Here is a 25554-nt window from a genome sequence, read left to right on the forward strand (position 1 = left end):
AAACCAAGAGCTGGATCTTCGAGAAAATAAACAAAATAGATAAGCCTCTAGATAGAGTTATTAAGAAGAAAAGAGAGTCAACACAAATGAACAGTATCAGAAACGAGAAAGGAAAAATCAAGACGGACCACACAGAAATACAAAGAATTATTAGAGAATACTGTGAAAACCTATATGCTAACAAGCTGAGAAACCTAGGAGAAATGGACAACTTCCTAGAAAAATACAAACTTCCAAGACAGAACCAGAAAGAAACAGAAAATGTAAACAGATCAATTACCAGCAACGAAATTAGAGCGGTAATCAAAAAACTACAAAAATCAAAACACCTGGGCCAGATGCATTTACCTTGGAATTTTATCAGAAATACAGGGAAGACATAATACAAATTCTACTTAAAGTCTTCCAAAAAATAGAGGAGGAGGGGATACTCCCAAACTCATTCTATGAAGCTAACATCACCCTAATACCAAAACGAGGCAAAGACCCCACCAAAAAAGAAAACTACAGACTAATATCCCTGATGAACGTAGACGCAAAAATACTCAAGAAAATATTAGCAAACCGAATTCAAAGATACATCAAAAGGATAATACAACATGACCAAGTGGGATTCATCCCAGGGATGCAAGGATGGTACAACATTCGAAAGTCCATCAACATCATCCACCACATCAACAAAAAGAAACACAAAAACCCCATGATCATCTCCATAGATGCTGAAAAAGCATTTGACAAAGTTCAACATCCATTCATGATAAAAACTCTCAGCAAAATGGGAATAGAGGGCAAGTACCTCAACAGAGTAAAGGCCATTTCAGATAAACACACAGCCAACATTATACTGAACAGTGGGAAGCTGAAATCATTTCCTCAGAGACCGGGAATGAGACAGGGATGCCCACTCTCTACACTGTTATTTAACATAGTACTGGAGGTCCTAGCCACGGCAATCAGACAAAACAAAGAAATACAAGGAATCCAGATTGGTAAAGAAGAAGTTAAACTGTCACTATTTGCAGATGACATGATACTGTACATAAAAAACCCTAAGGACTCCACTCCAAAACTACTAAAACTGATATCAGAATATAGCAAAGTTGCAGGATACAAAATCAACACTCAGAAATCTGTGGCTTTCCTATATACTAACAATGAACCAAAAGAAAGAGAAATCGAGAAAACAACTTCATTCACAATTGCTTCAAAAAAAATAAAATACCTAGGAATAAACCTAACCAAAAAAGTGAAAGACTTATGCTCTGAAAACTACAAGTCAGTCTTAAGAGAAATTAAAGGGGACAATAACATGGAAACTCATCCCATGCTCGTGGCTAGAAAGAAGTAATATTGTTAAAATGGCCATCCTGCCCAAAGCAATATACAGATTTGATGCAATCCCTATGAAACTACCAGCAACATTCTTCAATGAAATGGAACAAATAACTCAAAAATTCATATGGAAACACCAAAGACCCCGAATAGCCAAAGCAATCCTGAGAAGGAAGAATAAAGTAGGGGGGATCTCACTCCCCAACTTCAAGCTCTACTATAAAGCCATAGTAATCAAGACAATTTGGTACTGGCACAAGAGCAGAGCCACAGACCAAAGGAACAGACTAGACAATCCAGACATTAACCCAGACATATATGGTCAATTAATATTTGATAAAGGAGCCATTGACATACAATGGCGAAATGACAGTCTCTTCAAAAGGTGGTGCTGGCAAAACTGGACAGCTACATGTAGGAGAATGAAACTGTACAATTGTCTAACCCCATATACAAAAGTAAACTTAAAATGGATCAAAGACCTGAAAGTAAATCATGAAACCATTAAACTCTTGGAAGAAAACATAGGCAAAAACCTCTTAGACATAAACATGAATGACCTCTTCTTGAACATATCTCCCCGGGCAAGGAAAACAACAGCAAAAATGAGTAAGTGGGACTATATTAAGCTGAAAAGCTTCTGTACAGCAAAAGACACCATCAATAGAACAAGAAGGATCCCTACAGTATGGGAGAATATATTTGAAAAGACAGATCCAATAAAGGCTTGACGTCCAGAATATATAAACAGCACACACGCCTCAACAAACAAAAAACAAATAACCCAATTAAAAAATGGGCAGAGGAACTGAACAGACAGTTCTCCAAAAATCAAATACAGATGGCCAACAGACACATGAAAACATGCTCTACATCGCTAATTATCAGAGAAATGCAATTTAAAAGTACAATGAGGTAACACCTCACACCAGTAAGGATGGCTGCCATCCAAAAGACAAACAACAGCAAATGTTGAAGAGGCTGTGAAGAAAGGGGAACCCTCCTACACTGCTGGTGGGAATGTAAACTAGTTCAACCATTGTGGAAATCAGTATGGAGGTATATCAAAATGCTCAAAACAGACTTACCATTTGACAAAGGAATTGCACTCCTAGGAATTTACCCTAAGAATGCAGCAATCAAGTTTGAGAAAGACAGATGCACCCCTATGTTTATTGCAGCATTATTTACAATAGCCAAGAATTGGAAGGAACCTAAATGTCCATCAATAGATGAATGGATAAAGAAGATGTGGTACATATACACAATGGAATACTACTCAGCCATAAGAAAAGGGCAAATCCAATCATTTGCAGCAACATGGATGGAGCTGGAGGGTATTATGCTCAGTGAAACAAGCCAAGCGGAGAAAGAGAAATACCAAATGATTTCACTTATCTGTGGAATATAAGAACAAAGGAAAAACTGAAGGAACAAAACAGCAGCAGAATCACAGAACTCAAGAATGGACTAACAGGTACCAAAGGGAAAGGGACTGGGGAGGATGGGTGGGTAGGGATGGATAAGGGGGGGAGAAGTAGGGGGATATTAAGATTAACATGCATGGGGGTGTAGGAGAAAAGGGAGGGCTGTACAACACAGAGAAGGCAAGTAGTGATTCTACAACATTTTGCTATGCTGATGGACAGTGACTGTAAAGGGGTTTATAGGGGAGAGCCTAGTAAACATAATATTCGTCATGTAAGTGTAGATTAGTGATAGAAAAAAAAAAGGGCAATTTCTGTGTGGTAACCTCCAACGAGTTCTACACAAGGGTATAAAGGGCATATAAAAGTGTAGGCAAAGGGTCTGTTTGTGTTTATACAGAGGATCAAAGCCTAGTTGGGCTACCCCGAAAATGAACTAAGATACGATATGAAAAAGAACTTCCAACATCTACACTCTCTGGAAGACTCATGCCAGAGAATGATCATCAAAAAACCCCAACAAAAATCCACGCACTGCTACAGCTGTAGATGCACTCATCTCACCAGTTCCTGGACTTGCCATGGGAATGAGGAAGGAGATATCTAAGCTGGCCTGTGCATACAGTAAAACAATAAAATTGGACGGGATCTATACTGTTGGAACTCAGCCAAGAATTTGGAGAAGTGCAAATTGTAGCGCTTCAAAGTCTTACAACTACAAACTATTTACTGTTAAAAGAACATATGGCATGTGAACAGTCCCCAGGAATGGGTTGTTTTAATTTGTCTGATTTCTCTCAGACTGTTCAAGTTCAGTTGGACAATATCCACCATATCATAGATAAGTTTTCACAAATTCCTAAGGTGCCTAACTGGTATTCTTGGTTTCACTGCAGATGGCTGGTAATTACAGGTATGCTTTGGTTATGTAACTGTACTCCTATTATGTTAATGTGTGTGTGCAATCTAAGTAGTAGCTTAAAACCTGTACATGCTGAAGTTACTCTACAAGAAGATATATCAAAGAAATAATCAATCTTCCCATGTTTTCTTCCGCCTGCTACTTCTATAGCTTTTCTTCTTCCTTCCTAATTACAACCCTTAAATAGAATTCGTGCCTCATATCAAATTTACCGAGTATCATAATTCTTCCAAGTGGTAAAGATACCTCAAGACAAATGCTGGGCATAGAAGCCACAGGGCATGAATATGCAAAGAAGTAAAAAGCTAACTTTTTCAAACAATAAGGCTTCTCTCTCACTTACCAACTTCACATTTCCCTGTATGGCCCCGGAAGATGACTGGTTAGCCAGAGACGGGTAAGATTCCTCAAGGGAGGAACAACCTAAGACAGGCACAGTCGCAGGGGGGCCATCAGGTGAGAAATTTGGGATAAACAGAGGTGAGGATTAGAACCTCACCCCCCCTGTTCTGAGAGAAATCTTTTGCATACGTGGATGTTTTATTGCCCTGGTCTAGCTTGGATTAACACATAGTCTACAGGCTCTGATCATCTACATGTGCTCTCTTACAACACTAAACTATGTTTTCTACCTTTATCTCGTATCTACCTACCACTTCAGCATTTTATTAAAAATAATAATAATAATAAAGAGAGAAATGTGGTATCCACATATAAATCAAGTATAAAAACCAAATGAGTATTCATATTTGAACTGATTGTTTAGCGTTCATAATGCATGAGCAAAACCGAAAGTTTCTGTGATGACTGCCCTTGTACTGTTCACCATGTAACTTATTCATTATGTAAGAATTTGTTCTACATGTAAAAACTTGTTTGTTATGCCTCAGAAGATTGGAGACTGACGAAAATTATTCTTGGGGTGGATTAATGATTGTGCATTGAGCATTGACTCCCCTATACAGAATTTTATTGTTGTTAACAACCATTTGATCAATAAATATGAGAGATGCCCTCACAAAAAAAAAAAAAAAAAAAGGACAGACTTCCAATGGTAAAATAAGTTAGTAACCAGGATGTAATGTATAGCATAAGGAATATAGTCAACATATTGTAACAGCCTGATAGGGTGATAGCTGGAACCTAGAATTATGTATATAAATGTTCTACTACTGTGTTGTACACTTGAAACTCACGTAATGTAATACTGTGTGTCAACTACCCTTCAAAAAAAAAATTATTAAAAAAAAAAAAATGGCCAGAGTAACTGAACAGACAGTTCTCCAAAAATCAAACACAGATGGCCAACAGACACATGAAAACATGCTCTACATCGCTAATTATCAGAGAAATGCAAATTAAAAGTACAATGAGGTAACACCTCACACCAGTAAGGATGGCTGCCATCCAAAAGACAAACAACAATAAATGTTGGCGAGGCTGTGGAGAAAGGGGAACCCTCCTACACAGCTGGTGGGAATGTAAGTTAGTTCAACCATTTTGGAAAGCAGTATGGATGTACATCAAAATGCTCAAAACAGACTTACCATTTGACCCAGGAATTGCACTCCTAGGAATTTACCCTAAGAATGCAGCAATCAAGTATGAGAAAGATCAGTGCATCCCTATGTTTATTGCAGCACTATTTACAATAGCCAAGAATTGGAAGCAACCTAAATGTCCATCAATAGATGAATGGATAAAGAAGATGTGGTACATATACACAATGGAATACTACTCAGCCATAAGAAAAGGGCAAATCCAATCATTTGCAGCAACATGGATGGATCTGGAGGATATTATGCTCAGTGAAACAAGCCAAGCGGAGAAAGAGAAATACCAAATGATTTCACTCATCTGTGGAATATAAGAACAAAGGAAAAACTGAAGGAACAAAACAGCAGCAGAATCACAGAACTCAAGAATGGACTAACAGGTACCAAAGGGAAAGGGACTGGGGAGGATGGGTGGGTAGGGATGGATAAGGGTGGGAGAAGTAGGGGGGTATTAAGATTAACATGCATGGGGGGGTAGGAGAAAAGAGAGGGCTGTACAACACAGAGAAGGCAAGTAGTGATTTTACAACATTTTGCTATGCTGATGGACAGTGACTGTAAAGGGGTTTATAGGGGGTCCTGGTATAGGGTAGAGCCTAGTAAACATAATATTCGTCATGTAAGTGTAGATTAGTGATACCAAAAAAAAAAAAAAAAAAAAAGAGCAGTTCCTGTGTGGTAACCTCCAATGAGTTCTATACAAGGGTATAAAGAGCACATAAAAGTGTAGGCAAAGGGTCTGTTTGGATTTATACAGAAGATCAAAGCCTAATTGGGCTACCCTGAAAATGAACTAAGATATGATATGAAAGAGAACTTGCAACATCAGCACTCTCAGGAAGACTCATGCCAGAAGACGATCATCAAAATACCCCAACAAAGATCCACGCACTGCTACAGCTGTAGATGCACCCATCCCACCAGCTACTGGACTTGCTGTGGGAATGAAGAAGGAGATATCTAAGCTGGCCTGTGCATAGTGTAAAACAACAAATTTGACTGGATCTATACTGTTGTAACTCAACCAAGAATTAGGAGAAGTGCAAATTGTAGCGCTCCAAAATCTTACAACCACAGACTATTTATCATTAAAAGAACATATGGGATATGAACAGTCAACAGGAATGGGTTGTTCTAGTTTATCTGAATTCTCTCAGACTGTTCAAGTTCAGTCAGACAATATCCACCATATCAGAGATAAGTTTTCACAAATGCCTAAGGTGCCTAACTGGTATTCTTGGTTTCTCTGGAGATGGCTGATAATTACAAGTATGCTTTGGTTAGGTAACTATATTCCTATTATGTTAATGTGCGTGCACAATTTAATTAGTAGTTTAAAACCTATCAATGCTGAAGTTACTCTACAAGAAGATGTGTCAAAGAAATAATCAATCTTCCCAGGTTTTCTTCTGCCTGCTACTTCTATAGCTTTTCTTCTTCCTACCTAATGACAACCTTTAAATAGAACTCATGCCACATGTCGAATTTACCGAGTATCATAATTCTTCCAAGAGGTAAAGACACCTCAAGACAAATGCAGGGCATAGAAGCCACAGGGCATAAATATGCAAAGAAGTAAAAAGCTAACCTTTTCAAAAAATAAGGCTTCTGTCTCACTTACCAACTTCACATTTCCCTGTATGGCCTCGGAAGATGACTGGTTAGCCAGAGACGGGTAAGACTCCACAAGGGAGGAACAACCTAAGGCAGGCACAGTCGCAGGGGGCCATCTGGTGAGAAAATGGGGAGCAGCAGAGGTGAGGCTTAGAACCTCCCCCCTCATGTTCTGAGAGAAATCTTCTGCATACATGGATGTTTATTGCCCTCGTCTAGCTCGGATTAACACATAGTCTACAGGGACAGACCTGATCTCTACATTTGCTCTCTTACAACACTAAACTCTGTTTTCTATCTTTATCTCGTATCTACCTACCACTTCAGCATTTTATTAAAAATAATAATAATAATAGAGAAATGTGGTATCCACATATAAATCAAGTTTCAAAATCAAATAAATATTCTTACTTGAACTGACTGTGTATAGTTCATAATGCATGAACAAAACCGAAAGCTTCTGTGATGACTGCCCTTGCACTGCTCACCATGTAACTTATTCACTAGGTAATAATTTGTACTCCATGTAAGAATTTGTTCGTTATGCATAAGAAGATTGGAGACTGACGAAAATTAGGCTTGGGGTGGATTAATGATTGTGCATTGAGTATTGACCCCCCTATACAGAAATTTATTGTGGTTAACAACTATTTGATCAATAAATATGAGAAATGCCCTCACAAAAAAAAAATATATATATATATATATATATGTATATATATATATATAAAGACTCTTCCAATTGTAAAATAAATAAGTAACCGGGATGTAATGTATAGCATAAGGAATACAGCCAAAATATTCTAATAAGTTGGTATGGTGATAGCTGGCACCTAGAATTATCATGTATATAAATGTTGAATCACTGTGTTATACACCTGAAACTAATGTAATGCAATACTGTCGTCAATTACCCTTCAATTAAAAAAAAAAAAAACAACATAATTGATGTGAACATACCCCAAGAATGGGTTATTTTAATTTGTCTGATTTCTCTGAGACTGTTCAATTTCAGTTGGACAATATCCACCATATCATAGATAAGTTTTCACAAATGCCTAAGGTGCATAACTGGTTTTCTTGGTTTCACTGGAGATGCCTGGTAATTACAGATATGCTTTGGTTATGTAACTATACTCATATTATGTTAATGTGTGTGCACAATTTAAGTAGTAGCTTAAAACCTATACATGCTGAAGTTAATCTACAAGAAGATATGTCAAAGAAATAATCAATCTTCCCAGGTTTTCTTCCGCCTGCTACTTCTATAGCTTTTCTTCTTCCTTCCTAATTACAACCCTTAAATAGAATTCGTGCCTCATATCAAATTTACCGAGTATCATAATTCTTCCAAGTGTTAAAGATACCTCAAGACAAATGCTGGGCATAGAAACTACAGGGCATAAATATGCAAAGAAGAAAAAAGCTAACCATTTCAAACAATAAGGCTTCTCTCTCACTTACTAACTTTACATTTCCCTGCATGGCCCCAGAAGATGACTGGTTAGTCAGAGATGGGTAAGATTCCTCAAGGGAGGAACAACCTAAGACAGGCACAGTCGCAGGGGGGTCATCAGGTGAGAAATTGGGGATCAACAGAGGTGAGGCTTAGAACCTCACTCCCCCGTTCAGAGAGAAATCTTCTGCATACGTGGATGTTTTATTGCCCTTGTCTAGCTTGGATTAACACATAGTCTACAGGCACACACCTGATAATCTACATTTGCTCTCTTACAACACTAAACTATGTTTTCTACCTTTATCTTGTATCTACCTACCACTTCAGCATTTTATTAAAAATAATAATAATAAAGAGAGAAATGTGGTATCCACATATAAATCAAGTATAAAAACCAAATGAGTATTCATATTTGAACTGACTGTTTATAGTTCATAATGCATGAGCAAAACCGAAAGTTTCTGTGATGGCTGCCCTTGTACTATTCACTATGTAACTTATTCATTATGTAAGAATTTGTTCTACATGTAAGAACTTGTTTGTTATGCCTCAGAAGATTGGAGACTGACAAAAATTAGGCTTGGGGTGGATTAATGATTGTGCATTGAGCATTGACTCCTCTATACAGAATTTTATTGTCGTTAAAAACCATTTGAACAATAAATATGAGAGATGCCCTCACAAAAAAAAAAAAAAAAAAAAAGAAAGACAGACTTCCAATGGTAAAATAAATTAGTAACCGGGATGTAATGTATAGCATAAGGAATATAGTCAAGATATTGTAACAGACTGGTAGGGTGATAGCTGGAACCTAAAATTATGTATATAAATGTTCTACCACTGTGTTGTACACTTGAAACTCATGTAATGTAATACTGTGTGTCAACTACCCTTCAATAAAAAATAATTATTAAAAAAATATAAATAAATAAATAAATGAGTATTCATATTTGAACTGACTGTTTAGAGTTCATAATGCATGAGCAAAACCAAAAGTTTCTGTGATGACTACCCTTGTACTGTTCACTGTGTAACTTATTCATTATGTAAGAATTTGTTCTCCATGTGAGAACTTGTTTGTTATGCCTCAGAAGATTGGAGACTGACGAAAATTAGGCTTGGGGTGGATTAATGATTGTGCATTGAGCATTGACTCCCCTATACAGAATTTTATTGTTGTTAACAACCATTTGATCAATGAATATGAGAGATGCCCTCACAAAAAAAAAAAAATTCTCCACCCCAAAACTACTAGAACTGATATCGGAATACAGCAAAGTTGCAGGTAAAAAATCAACACACAGAAATCTGAGGCTTTCATATACACTAAAATTGAACCAACAGAAAGAGAAATCAGGACAACAACTTCATTACAATAGCATAAACAAAAAAAAAAAAAACATCTAGGAATAAACCTAGCCAAAGAACTGAAAGACCTATACTCTAAAAACTACAAGTCACTCTTAAGAGAAATTAAAGGGGACACTAACAGATGGAAACTCATCCCATACTTTTGGCTAGGAAGAATTAATATCTTCAAAATGGCAATTCTGCCCAAAGCAATATACAGATTTGAGGCAATCCCTATGAAAATACAAGTAACATTTTTCAATGAAGTGGAACATACAATTAAAAAATTAATATGGAAATACCAAGACCCCGAAAAGCCAAAGCAACCCAGACAAAGAAGAATAAAGTAGGGGGGATCTCACTCCCCAACTTAAAGCACTACTATAAAACCATAACAATCAAGACAATTTGGTAATGGCACAAGAACAGAGCCACAGACCAATGGAACAGACTAGAGAATTCAGATATTAACCCAAACATACATTGTCAATTAATATTTGATAAAGGAGCCATGGACATACAATGGTGAAATGACAGTCTCTTCAGCAGATGGTGCTGGCAAAACTGGACAGCTACATGTATGAGAATGAAACTGGACCATTGTCTTACCCCATATACAAAAGTAAACTCAAAATGGATCAAAGACCTGAATGTAAGTCATAAAACCATTAAACTCTTGGAAGAAAACAGAGGCAAAATCCTCTAAGACATAAACATGAGGGAACTCTTCTTTAACATATCTCCCCAGGCAAGGAAAACAGCACCAAAAATGAATAAATGGGACTATATTAAGCTGAAAAGCTTAAGTACAGCAAAAGGCACCATCAATAGAACAAACAGGAACCTACAGTATGGGAGAATATATTTGAAAATGACACATCCGATAAAGGCTTGACGTCCAGAATATAAAAGAGCTCACATGTCTTAACAAACAAAAAACAAATAAACCAATTAAAAAATGGGCAGAGGAGCTGAACAGACAGTTCTCCAAAAAAGAAATACAGATGGCCAACAGACACATGAAAACATGCTACACATCGCTAATTATCAGAGAAATGCAAATTAAAACTACAATGAGGTATCACCTCACACCAGTAAGGATGGCTGCCATCCAAAACACAAACAACAACAAATGTTGGCGAGGCTGTGGAGAAAGGGGAACCCTCCTACACTTCTGGTGGGAATGTAAGTTATTACAACCATTATGGAAAGCAGTATGGAGGTATATCAAAATGCTCAAAGCAGACTTACCATTTGACCCAGGAATCGCACTACTAGTAATTTACCTAAGAATGCAGCAATCAAATATGAGAAAGATCAGTGCACCCCTATGTTTATCACAGCACTATTTACAATAGGAAAGAATTGGAAGCAACCTAAATGTCCATCGATAGATGAATGGTTAAAGAAGATGTGGTACATATACACAATGGAATACTACTCAGCCATAAGAAAAGGGCAAATCCAACCATTTGCAGCAACATGGATGGAGATGGAGGGTATTATGCTCAGTGAAATAAGCCAAGCGGAGAAAGAGAAATACCAAATGATTTCACTTATCTGTGGAATATAAGAACAAAGGAAAAACTGAAGGAATAAAACAGCAGCAGAATCACAGAACTCAAGAATGGACTAATATGTACCAAAGGGAAAGGGACTGGAGAGGATGGGTGGGTAGGGATTGATAAGGCGGGGGAGCAGTAAGGGGGTATTAAGATTAGCATGCATGGGGGGGTAGGAGAAAAGGGAGGGCTGTAAAACACAGAGAAGACAAGTAGTAAGTCTTCAACATTTTGCTATGCTGATGGACAGTGACTGTAAAGGGTTTTATAGGGGAGACCTGGTATAGGGGAGAGCCTAGTAAGCATAATATTCATCATGTAAGTGTACATTATTGATACCAAAAAAAAAAAAAAGTGCAGTTCCTGTGTGGTAACCTCCAATGAGTTCTACACAAGGGTATAAAGGGCATATAAAAGTTTAGGCAAAGGGTCTGTTTGTGTTTATACAGAGGATCAAAGCCTAATTGGGTTACCCCGAAAATGAACTAAGATATGATATGAAAAATAACTTCCAACATCAGCACTCTCTGGAAGACTCATGCCAGAAGATGATCATCAGAAAACCCCAACAAAGATCCACGCACTGCTACATCTGTAGATGCACTCATCCCACCAGCTCCTGGACTTGCCATGGGAATGAGGAAGGAGACATCTAAGCTGGCTTGTGCATACAGTAAAACAACAAATTTGACTGGATCTATACTGTTGGAACTCAACCAAGAATTAGGAGAAGTGCAAATTGTAGCGCTCCAAAATCTTACAACTGCAGACTATTTACAGTTAAAATAACATAAGGGATGTGAACATTCCCCACGAATGGGTTGTTTTAATTTGTCTGATTTCTCTCAGACTGTTCAAGTTCAGTTGGACAATATCCACCACATCATAGATAAGTTTTCACAAAAGTCCATGGTGGCTAACTGGATTTCTCGGTTTCACTGGAGATGGCTGGTAATTACAGGTATACTTTGGTTTCATAACTGTACTCCTATTATATTAATGTGTGTGCACAATTTAATTAGTAGTTTAAAAACTATACATGCTGTAGTTACTCTACAAGAAATATATCAAAGAAATAATCAATCTTCCCAGGTTTTCTTCCGCCTGCTACTTCTATAGCTTTTCTTCTTCCTTCCTAATTACAACCCTTAAATAGAATTCGTGCCTCATATCAAATTTACCGAGTATCATAATTCTTCCAAGTGGTAAAGATACCTCAAGACAAATGCTGGGCATAGAAGCCACTGGGCATAAATATGCAAAGAAATAAAAAGCTAACCATTTCAAACAATAAGGCTTCTCTCTCACTTACCAACTTTACATTTCCCTGTATGGCCCCGGAAGATGACTGGTTAGCCAGAGACGGGTAAGATTCCTCAAGGGAGGAACAACCTAAGACAGGCACAGTCGCAGGGGGGTCATCAGGTGAGAAATTGGGGATCAACAGAGGTGAGGCTTAGAACCTCACCCCCCCGTTCTGAGGGCAATCTTCTGCATACGTGGATGTTTTATTGCCCTTGTCTAGCTTGGATTAACGCATAGTCTACAAGCATACACCTGATCATCTACATTTGCTCTCTTACAACACTAAACTATGTTTTCTACCTTTTATCTTGTATCTACGTACCACTTCAGCTTTTTATTAAAAATAATAATAAAGAGAGAAATGTGGTATCCACATATAAATCAAGTATAAAGTCAAATGAGTTTTCATATTTGAACTGACTGTTTATAGTTCATAATGCATGAGCAAAACCTAAAGCTTCTGTGATGACTGCCCTTGTACTGTTCACCAGGTAACTTATTCACGATGTAAGAATTTGTTCTCCATGTAAAAACTTGTTGTTATGCTTCAGAAGATTGGAGACTGATGAAAACTAGGCTTGGGGTGGATTAATGATTGTGCATTGAGTATTGACATCCCTATACAGAATTTTATTGTTGTTAATAACCATTTGATCAATAAATATGAAAGATGCCCTCACACACACACAAAAAAAAGTACACACTTGCAATTGTAAAATATATAAGTAATCGGGATGTAATATATAGCATAAGGAATATAGTCAAAATATTGTACCAACTTGGTATGGTGATAGCTGGTACCTACAATAATCATGTACATAAGTGTTCAATCACTGTGTTGTACACCTTAAACTAATGTAATACTGTGTGTCAACTACCCTTCAATAAAAAATAATTATCTAAAAAAGAAAACGAATGTTGACAGAATATTAAAAGCAGCCAGAGAGAGAGAAAAGATCACCTACATAGGAAAACCCATCAGGCTATCAACATTTCTCACCAGAAACCTTACAGGCAAGAAAGGAGTAGCATGACATAGTTATTGCAATAAAGCAGAAGGGCCTGGAGCCAAGAATGCTCTACTGGCAGTTATCATTTACAGTTGAAGGAGAGATTAAACAATTTCCAGATAAGCAAAAGCTGTGAGATTTTACCTCACACAAACCATTTCTACCGTGCATTTTGGAAGAAATGGTATAGACGGAAGTGTTCCAGGACTGTCATCAGAGGTAATAAAACCACAGTAAAGAAAGTTGAATTATTAATTAATAAGCACGTGCATAAACATATCAACAATCATCAAAGTCAGTCAAAGGAATGAGAAAGAGTATAGAATATGATACCTAACATATAAAGAATGGAGGAGGAAGGAAAGAAGGGAAAATAAACCTTTAGATTGTGTTTATATTAGCACAGTAAGGTAAATAAATTTGACTGCTAGATAGTTAGGAAGTTCCCCCTAGAACCTTTGGTAACCATGACTCTAAGCCTGCAATGGCAATAAGTACTACCTATTGATAATCACCCTAAATGTAAATGAACTGAATGCACCAATCAAAAGACACAGAATAATAGAATGCATAAAAAAACAAGGCCCAACTATTTTCTATCTACAAGAGACTCACTTCAAACTAAATGACATGCTTAGACTAAAAATGAAGGGATGGAAAATGATATTTCATGTAACTAATAGGGAGAAAAAAGCAAGAGCTGCAGTACTTGTATCAGACAAAATAGACTTCAAACCAAAGAAAATCACAAGAGATAAAGAAGGACATTACATGATGATAAATGGATCACTCAACAAGAGAATTTAACCATTATAAATAAATATGCAACCAACACAGGAGCACCTACATCTGTGAAACAAATATCAACACAATTAAAGGGAGAAATAGAATGCAATGCATTCATTCTAGGGCACTTCAACAACCACTCACTCCAAAGGACAGACCAAGCAAACAGAAAAAAAGTAAAGACACAGAGGCACTGAACAACACACTAGAACAAATGGACCTGACAGACATATATAACTCTACACCCAAAAGCAGAAGTTTACACATTCTTCTGAAATGGACCTGGAATATTTTCAAGAATAGATCATATACTAGGCAACAAAAAGAACCTCAGTAAATTCAAAAAGATTGAAATTACACCAGCCAGCTTCACAGATGATAAAGATATAAAACTAATAAATTACACAAAGAAAATGATAAAACCCACAAAAACATACTCCTAAATAATCAGTGGATCAATGAAAAAATAAAAACAGAAATCAAGCAATATACGGAGACAAATGACAACAATTACTCAATACCACAAAATCTGTGGGACAGAGCAAAGGCCATGCTAAGAACAAAGTATATTGTAATACAGGCCTATCTAAGGAAAGAGGAACAATCCCATATGAGCAGTCAAAATTCACAATTTATGAAACTAGAAAAAAGAAACACAAATGAGGACCAAAGTCAGTAGAAGGAGGAACATAATAAAGAGCAGAGCAGAAATAAATAAAATCGAGAAGAATAAAACAATAGAAGAAACAATGAAAGCAAGAGCTGGTTCTCCCAGAATATAAATGAAAAAGATAAACCCCTAGCCAGACTTATCAAGAAAAAAAGAGAATCAACACACATCAACAGAATCAGAAATGAGAAAGGAAAAATCATGACGGGTCCCACAGAAATACAAAAATTTATTTTAAAAAAACTATGAAAATCTATATGCTAACAAGATGCAAAACTTGGAAGAAATGGACAACTTCCTAGAAAAATACAATCTTCCAAGATTGACCAAGGAAGAAACAGAAAATCTAAACAGACAAATTACCACAAAAGAAATTGAATTTTTAATAGAAAAACTACCATGAACAAAACCATTGGGCCATATTCACTACTGAATTTTATCAGACATATAGAGAAGACATAATACCCTCTCTCCTTAAAATTTTCCAAAAAATAGAAGAGGAGGGAATACTTCCAAACTCATTCTATGAGACCAGCATCAGTGTAATACCAAATCCAGGCAAAGACATCACAGAAAAAAAGAAAATTACAGGCCAAAGTCCCTGAGGAGCATATATGCAAAAGTACTCAGAAAATATTAGCAAACGGAATTCAAAAATCCATCAAAAAGATCATCCATCATGATCAAGTAGGAATTATTCCAGGGATGCAACAATGGGACAACACTCAAAAACCTATCAGCATCATCCACCACATCAACAAAAAGGACAAAAACCACATGATCATGTCCATAGCTGATGAAAAAGCCTTTGACAAAATTCAACATCCACTCATGATAAAAACTCTCAACAAAATGGATACAGAGGGCAAGTACCTCAACATAATGAAGGCGATATATGACAAACACAAAGTCAACACCATAGTTAACAGTGAGAAGCAGAAAGCTTTTCCTTTAAGATCAGAAACCAGACAGGGATACCCACTCTCCCCACTTTTATTCAACATACTTCTGGAGGTTGTCTCCACAACAATGGGAAAACAGAAAGAAATAAAGGCATCCAGATTGTCAAAGAAGAAGTTAAACTGTCCCTGTTTGCATACAACATATTGTACATAAAAACAATAAAGACTCCACTCGAAAACTACCAGATCTAATAGCTGAATTCAGCAAAGTTTCAGGATACAAAATTAAAACACAGACATCTGTTGTGTTCCTATACAATAATGATGAACTAGCAGAAAGAGAAATCAGAAAAACAATTTCACTCACAAGTTCATCAAAAAGAATAAAATACCTAGGAATAAACCTAACCACCAAAGTGAAAGACCTATATTCTGATATCTACAAGACACTCATGAGAGAAATTAAAGAAGAAATCAATAAATTGAAAAAATCTTGTGCTCATGGATAGGAAGAATTAATATTGTCAAAATGCCATGCAGTCTAAAGCAATCAACATATCCAATGCAATCCCTATCAACATACCAACAGCATTCTTCGATGAACCAGAGCAAATAGTTCTAAAATTCACATGAAACTACAGAAGTCCCTAATTAGCCAAAGCAATGCTGAGGAGGAGGAATAAAGCAAGAGTTTATGCTCCCTAACTTCAAGCTCTACTACCACAGTGATCAAGACAGTTTGGTACTGGCACAAGAACAGAACCATAGACCAATGGAACAGACTAGGGAGTCCAGATATAAACCCATACATACAATGGTCAATTATATACTATACAGGAGTCATGGACATAAAATGGGGAAATGACAGCCTCTTCAACAGCAGGTGTTGGCAAAACTGGACAGCTACATGCAACAGAATGAAACTGGATTATTGTCTCACCCGATACACAAAAGTAAACTCAAACTGGATCAAGGATCTGAAATTCATGAAACCATGAAACTTAAAAGAAAACAAGCAAAAATCTCCTGAATATAAATGTGAGCTACTTTTTCCTGAAAGCATCTCCTCAGGCAAAGGAAATAAATGCAAAAATGAACAAATGGGACTACATCCATCTAAAAGCCAAGGATACCATCAGCAAAGGACATCATCAGCAGAACAAGAAGGCATCCTACAGTATGGGAGAGTATGTTTATAAACAACTAATCCAACAAGGGGTTTACATCCCAAGTATACAAAGAGGTCACACACCTCTACATCCAAAAAGCAAATAACCCGATTAAAAATGGGCAGATGATATGAACAGAATTCTCTGAAGGAGAAATTCAGATGGCCAACAGGCACATGAAAAGAAGCTCCACATCGCTAAATATCAGGAAATGCAAATTAAAACCACAATGAGATATCACCAGTTAGAACGGCCAACATGAAAAGGACTAAGAAGAACAAATTCTGGTGAAGATGTGGAGAAACAGGAATCCTCCTACACTGATGGTGAGAAGGTAAACCAGTTCAACCATTGTGGAAAGCAATATGGAGGTTCCTCAAAAACTAAAACTAGAAATACCATATGACAGAGGAATTCCACTCCTATGAATTTACCCAAAGAATACAAATTCTCAGATTCAAAAAAACGTATGCATCCCTATGTTTTTTGCAGCACTATTTACAATAGACAAGATACGGAATCAACCTAAGTGTCCATCAGTAGATGAATGGATAAAGAAGTGGTGGTACATATACACAATGGAATATTATTCAACCGTAATAAATAAATCCTACCATTTGCCACAACATGCATAGAGCTAGAGGGTATTATGGTCAGTGGAATAAACTAGGCAGAGAAAGACAAGTACCAAATGATTTCACTCATCTGTGGAGTATAAGAACAAAGGAAAAACTGAAGGAACAAAACAGCAGCATATCACAGAACCCAAGAATGGACTTATAGTTGCCAAAAGGAAAGGGACTGGGGAGGGTGGATGGGAAGGAAGGGATAAGGGGAATAAGGGGCATTATGATTAGCACACGTAATGTGTAGGGGCGGGGCATGGGGAAGGCAGTATAGCACAAAGAAGACAAGTAGTGACCCTATAGCATCTTACTCTATGCTGATGGACAGTGACTGTAATGGGGTATGATGTGGGGACTTAATAATGGGGAGAATTGATCTATACATAGGTCTGTTCTTGTGGCAGTACTAAATTGTTTGATTTGTGGCTTTGTAGTAGAGGTTGAAGTCAGGGAGCATAATCCCCCCAGCTTTGTTCTTCTTTCTCATGATGGCTTTCACTGTTTGCAGTCTTTTGTGGTTCCATGTGAATTTTAGGATTATATGCTTTCGTTCTTTGAACAATGCCACTGGTATTTGATGAGCATTACATTGGATCTGTCATTTACTTCGGTTAGGAAGACAATTTTGACAATATTAGTTCTTCCTATGCATGAACACAGGATAGATTTCCATTTATTGGTGTCTAATTTCTCTCCTGAGTGTCTTACAGTTTTCAGGGTAGAGGTCTTTCACCCCATGGTTAGGTTTATTCATAAGTATTTTATTCTTTTTGATGAATTTGTAAATGAAATTGTCTCCAGATTTCTCTTTCTGCTAGTTTGTTGTGAGAAGTGTACTTTTTAAAATATTTCAGATGGCTGATCACTTCCCAGTTTTTCTACAAAGTGTTAAATGAAGTATTTTTTTAAATCCAGTCTGAGGAAGATATAAGTATATTTTGGTTGAAATCAATTTCTTGAAATTATGTCTAAAGCCTAAATAAACAAAAGTAGGTTTATTCTTTTAATATCTTTTACATACAGTATACACAATACAGTATAGATGCTTATAAAATTAAAAAACTTTTGCTTTTCTGATGAAAATTTTCTTACTTTTCTACCATATCTGTATTTTCTTACAACTTTTGGACTACATGGTCCAGGAAGGCACTTAACTTTGCACTGTTTTAATATATGCATTTTCAACATCTGTATTGCACATCTCCTTTATTTTCCCCTTCATCAAATGCATGTGTTCATCACTTTGTCCTTTGAGGGTATTGTGAGTTCATTGCTTTATCCCACCCCTGTTGTGTATTGGTATCATTGTTAAAATTCAGTATACAAAAATGTTTTGGATCATTCCAGTTCAAAATACAGCCAAAAAGCATAATGTTAAAGACTACAGTTATCTAATACAGCCTCTAAAGTACAGATATTTTATTTCAACGAATAAAATGTCTTCCCCAAAACGAACAGGGAGCACTTTGCTTTTGAGCATGGACTCTGAAACTGAGATTTGCATATATATTTGCATTGCATATATATTTGCATTGTATGACTTCATTGGGGAATGCTATTTATCTTGGCATTTCCCCTTTAAAATTGGTACTTAAAAACACAGGGTCTATATAAGAAAACTTCGAATTGGGCCTGGCATTTTGTAAGCATTCTGTAGTCATCGTGATTGTTACATCTTATGTATTGGTTGAGCTCATTAGTCAGATTTTTTGGATTAATAACCCTGTGTCATTTATTGTAGACCTTGGGCAAATTGTTTAACCTTTCCAGGCCTTTCTACTCTTTCATTAAAAGTGAGAACAAGAGTATCTGCAGTGCTTCAAACAGTGTTTTGCCATATTAGGTACTCCATTTGATACTACCAGGTATTTTGAGACCAAGTGATGTGGAGAATTTGATGAGTGAATGATTGTTTCTTCCTGCTATCTCTTTCAGCTGCAGCTCCAACGAGGGGGAACTTTATGCAACATGACAGTTTTTGCTGGATTCTGATGATGCATGCTGTTGACATGGAACAGTTTAAGGCAGGGACCCAAAATTTGCTATCTCTCTGGAGAATCCTCTGTACTGGAACACATTCTTCTTGACTGTAGAGATCACTGTGGGTCAGCATTCACCCCAGACCTTCCACATGCTCTTCTCATGGTCTTTACCCCACTTAGCTTTGTGATATTTTTGTAAGGCTCTGTCCTATCCTTGTTTCTCTTTACAGTGCCTTGCTCAGAATCTCTAGTTGGAAGAGAGCTGAGGTGTAGAACAACAATAAAGGAACATTAGAAGCATGGGTGGGTGAATGATGGGCATAGCTGAATCGTACTCTGAATTTCTGAACATTGGGATCTTACAGAGTTGGCTTTAACAAGTATCCAGGTAATGGTGATGTTGCTGGTAGAAGGTCACAACTTGAGTCCCTGTTCTTTGGAAAATGCTTTATTAAAATTACTGTGGAGAAAATACAAACTTTTAACTTAATTTCTTGACTTACTCTTGTCCAAAAGGCAACAAAGCACCATTTTTCAGGTTTGCTGTAAGTAAAGCTGAAATATATTCCATTTGCAGTTTCTGAATTTCACACTTTGGCAACATGAAAGGATTAGGTGATAACATTTCACAGGTTATATTAGGGCTTACAAATATTAAGGAAAGGAAAATAGGATACTGAGCTTCCTTAATTCTTTATCATCAGCTTAATACTTAAGGTCTAGAAGTGGATTTTTATTACTTTAAAGAAATAAAACAATTTAAGATTCTGCATTAGACTAGAATAACTATAAATATTTTAAATACCAGTATACTATGAGATTCAAGAGATGGTAAAAAGTAGTTTACAATATGAGGCAGATTACTTAATTTTGTATAAAATAATTTGTACATTTTTATACAAATGTTAAACAAGTTATTTTTCTTTCCAGAAAACTTTCTGTAGTAAAATGTCCTTTCACATAAAACTAGAATGGTTAGAGAAACTTCATAGAGTTCTTCAAATGGAGAGAAATGAGCTCAGTGAGAAGGTGGAAATCTTGAAGAAACAGGTCTCTGTAAATGGAGCTAATGTAGATTTAGGAGCACCTGTGATAGAGTCCTACACTGTTCTTGAAGAACTAGAAACTGAGCTCAAGGAAAGGAATGAAACGAAACGCAGCTCAGAAGACACTTTCCACATGATCTGTTCCAAGCATTGATTAATTTGACTAAGATGAAGTGTGATCACTATATTGAGAGATATTTTGTGTCTAACTTTTTGTGTAGAAGTTACTATTGCTTTTCTGATGAAAATTTTCTTACTTTTCTACCATATCTGTATTTTCTTACAACTTTTGGACTACATGGTCCAGGAAGGCACTTAACTTTGCACTGTTTTAATATATGCATTTTCAACATCTGTATTGCACATCTCCTTTATTTTCCCCTTCATCAAATGCATGTGTTCATCACTTTGTCCTTTGAGGGTATTGTGAGTTCATTGCTTTATCCCACCCCTGTTGTGTATTGGTATCATAGAGACTATTTATGTTAATGGTTCCCTGTGTAAAAAATACTAATTTAAATCTGAGGTCTATTGATATGAAAAGGAGAAAATATGAAGATGATTAGGTTTGACTGGTAGCTTATTTTAAAACACCAAGTGAAAATAAATCTTGAGCATGGGATATGAGACAAGCAAATACAGTTGACTACTTTACTTTTTTGATAGTGTGCTTATCACATAACAAACTGAGATGACTGGAGGTTTTGACTCCTTCAAAGTTTATATGTAGAATATGTGTATGTTCTCATTTGTAAAGTAGATAGTAAATGCAAGCAAGTCATTGGACCAAACAGTGTTTATGTGACTGAAAATAGTTACACTGCTTTAGTTTCAGATTAGATCAAATGTTTAAAGAAAAAATCATTCTACATCTCTGCATTTAGAAAGGGGAAATTGATGAACTTTGTAATTTTTGTTCCTTATTTTCCTTTGTTACTTCAATATCTAAAAGCTGATCTGTTTTATATGTTCCTATCACATTTATGATCTAAGTTGGGTTGAAAATTGGAATTTATCTAATAGATAAAAGAGCGACAGTGTGGAATATTTACAGATTTCTATGTTAATCAAGGGGATAGACAGTAAAAGAAAAAAGTTAGACATGAGGTTTGAATATTTTAATTACTAAGCCAAAATCAAAACACCAGAAAAGACTTTCCAACAACTTTTTATAAATCTCCTTCAGTTACTAAAAAAATTACTGGACCCACTTCTTTGATAGGAAATGAAGATATATGTCAGAAATATAATTTGTTTCAAAATTACTACTAATGATCATATTCCTCAGAACCCTGCTCATACGCAAGCTCTTTACATTTTATTAAAATAATTGTATGGCCTACCTCACTTCTTTATGGCATTTGTTTTGTGTGGAAGGTAAGTCTTGGGTTGGAAGCAGTGTAAAGATTTGGTCTAAGGTATCCTGCAGTATGGGAGAATATATTCATAAATGACAGACCTGATAAAGGATTGAAATCCAAAATATATAAAGAGCTCACACACCTCAACAAACTAAAAGCAAATAATCCAATTAAAAAATGGGCAGAGGAGCTGAATAGACAGGTCTCTAAAGAAGAAATCCAGATGGCCAATAGGCACATGAAAAGATGCTCCATATCACTAATCACCAGAGAGATGCAAATTAGAACCACAATGAGATATCACTTCACACCAGTGAGGATCACCATCATCAAAAAGACAAGAACAAATGTTGGCGAGGTTGTGGAGAAAGGGGAACACTCCTACACTGCTGGTGGGAATGTAAATTAGTTAACCATTGTGGAAGGCAGTATGGAGGTTCCTTAGAATGCTCAAAATAGAAATACCATTTGACCCAGGAATTCCACTTCTAGAAATTTACCCTAAGAATGCAGCACTCCAGTTTGAAAAAGACAGATGCACCCCTATGTTTATCGCTGTACTATTTACAACAGCCAATACATGGAGGCAACCTAAATGTCCATCACTAGATGAATGGATAAAGAAGATGTGGTACATATACACAATGGAATATTATTCAGCCATAAGAAGAAAAAAACAGATCCTACCATTCGCAACAACATGGATGGAGCTAGACAGTATTATGCTCAGTGAAAGAAGCCAGGTGGAGAAAGACAAGTACTGAATGATTTCACTCATATGTGGAGTATAAGAACAAAGGAAAACTGAAGGAACAAAACAGCAGCAGAATCACAGAACCCACGAATGGACTAACAGTTACCAAAGGGAAAGGGACTGGGGAGGATGGGTGGGAAGGGAGGGATAAGAGTGGGGAAAAAGAAAGAGGGCATTATGATTAGCATGTATAGTGTTTGTGGGGCACGGGGAGGGCTGTGCAACACAGAGAAGACAAGTAGTGATTTTACAGCATCTTAGTACACAGATGGACAGTGACTGTGAAGGGGTATGTGGACGGGACTTGGTGAAGGGGGGAGCCTAGTAAACATTATGTTCTTCATGTAATTGTAGATTAATGATACCAAAATAAAAAATAAATAAAAATAAAAGGAGTTGGTCTACTGCAATTATATTAGTGAAATAATATAAGGATCTAGATTCTCTTTGGGAAGCTTTTGGTTTCCTTACAGAATTGTTCCTGTGGTTACCAAGTGGGGGAAAGAAGAAGAACCCTCTGAGAAAAGTTCCCTTCTAAATGGCTCTGGATCTACTGTATTCTATCTAGAACAGGAATTATCAAACCACCTCTGTGTTGTCTGTAAGGTTGAAGGCATTGGGGGGAGGGGGGAGCATGTCAGACACTGATGACGTGCCAAAGTCCATGGCTGCTGCCGCCTTCCAACCTGAAAAATGTGCCTTAAGCTAGCCAGTCCTGACCCCGCTAAATCTAAGCTCTGCCTCCCCCTATGTTCTTTAAAAACTTGCTGCCTGTCTACTTTTGTGCGACTTCCCCAGCCTCCATTTCAATAACTAGGGAGCCTCGCCCAGGGGCATTCAAATACACTGCCTGGCCCTTTGTTGCCTCTCTTGGCCTGCTTATTTTGGCTAAAATTTATCCTATATTTGGTGCCAAAACCCCAGGAAGGAGCATGAGCATGGGGCCCCGACTGGCCATCAGCAGCCCCACTCCTCCTTCCCAGACCCGTGACCTCAGCCTGCTCTCCACTGCGTGGACTATTTTCCAGTGAGTCCCTCAGTTTCCCCCAGTCTGCGTCCCTTCCTAACTCCGTTTCACCTGGTCCATTAAAAATTGTACATACGTCCAGGTTTGGGCATCCAGCCCATCCATTGTGGGTACCCAGGATACCTGCCCCTGGCCCTGCAGTGTGGGAGACGTCCCTCACCCAGGCTCCCAGGGCGTCTCCCCTGACTTGGTGCGCTTGGGACGCTGGGCGCTCCTCTCAATGGGATTAGTTGGGAAGTGGCACTGACATGGAGAACCAGCCCTCAAAAGCAGAGGCTCAGACCCCGTTGCAGTGTCTCATCTCTAATTTGGCTTCTCTCCATTTGTCCCAGGAAGTTTGCAAATGGAAGCTCATCCTTCTTTGCTCTGAGGCCGGGCCTCAGTATCCCTTGGACAATCAATCTCGCTGGCCCCCTGAGGGAAGTTTCAATTTTAGCCTCCTCACCGACTTTATCAATTATTGCCACTGGAGTGGAGAGTAGAATGAAATCCCATATGTGCAGGCTTTTTGGATTTTGTGTCCCCCACCCCCCAGACCTTTATGTTAAGTGTTCAATGACTCAGGTTCTCCTGGCCCGATCTCTAGCTGAAGATTTTCAGCCTCTTACTCTGCCCAGTCATTCCTTTTCAGATCCCCCAGAAGACCTCAGCTGCCCGCCTCCCTCAGCTCACGATTCCCCCTCCACCACCATCTTTAAGTCCTTTGTCTTCACATGTGTCACCACCATCTTAAAGTCCTACATTCTCAACAATGCCGCTGTCCTGCTCTCCTCTTCTGCTGGCTGCACCACCCCCTCCCCCTCTCCTTCCGCCTTCACCGCCCTCTTCCCCCACCAGAACACGCTCCTCCCGCCCTCCGGTTCCAGAAGTCACAGACAAGAAGTTGACGAAGAGAAATGAGATATCATTAACTCAAGCCTTTATATCAGTTTGTCTGTGTATATGTTTCTGTGTAACAAGTGTTGCTGACTGTAGTCATTGTGTCTCTGTATGTTTGTATGTCTAAGTGTATAGATGAAAACTATATTCCCACCACTGGATGGTATTAATAAAAATCATTTTAAAAACAAGCACTTGTGAAAATTGAGCATTCTAAAACTTCCAGAAAATCTGATAAAAAATGTTAAGCATTAATGCTAATTTGGGTTTGGCTGAGGCGGGCATATCCTTGTAGTTATCAGCCACCTAAGTTTACCTAAGGTCATTTTAGTTGATGTTACCTGCTAAATCTTTTAATAATAAAATGCTTAAAAGCTTGGCTTTCTTTAATATTCACTAAAGGTCTTGTAAGTCATCTAGCATAGTTGTTACGAATGAGTGAACTAAGTGTGGCAAGTGAACACCTTTTAATTGTGTGTTACAGTGTGTATACCTATGTATAGCCTAGAAATATTTATAGTAACCTAAAACCTTAAAGTTTTGCTAAGTTAAGAAGATATACTTTGTGCTTAGTGAAAGATTGTGCTGTAAAGCTTATGGTTACAGAAATTACAAAATGTGTTTATAAATTTGTCAATCTAAAGAATGTTAGTTTGACAGTTTACAATAGTCTACATCTCAGTGTTTACTGAAACTTAAGGTACCTAATAGTTTTAAGTTCTAATTAAAACTACTTAAAGTAATAAGGAAAGTATTTTTGCATGCTAAAGAATGTGTCATTTGAAAAAAGAAAGTAACTTTGTTTGGAAACAGCT

This window comes from Manis pentadactyla, chromosome Y (genome assembly GCF_030020395.1).
Source record: "Manis pentadactyla isolate mManPen7 chromosome Y, mManPen7.hap1, whole genome shotgun sequence".
In the NCBI taxonomy this organism is placed as follows: domain Eukaryota; kingdom Metazoa; phylum Chordata; class Mammalia; order Pholidota; family Manidae; genus Manis; species Manis pentadactyla.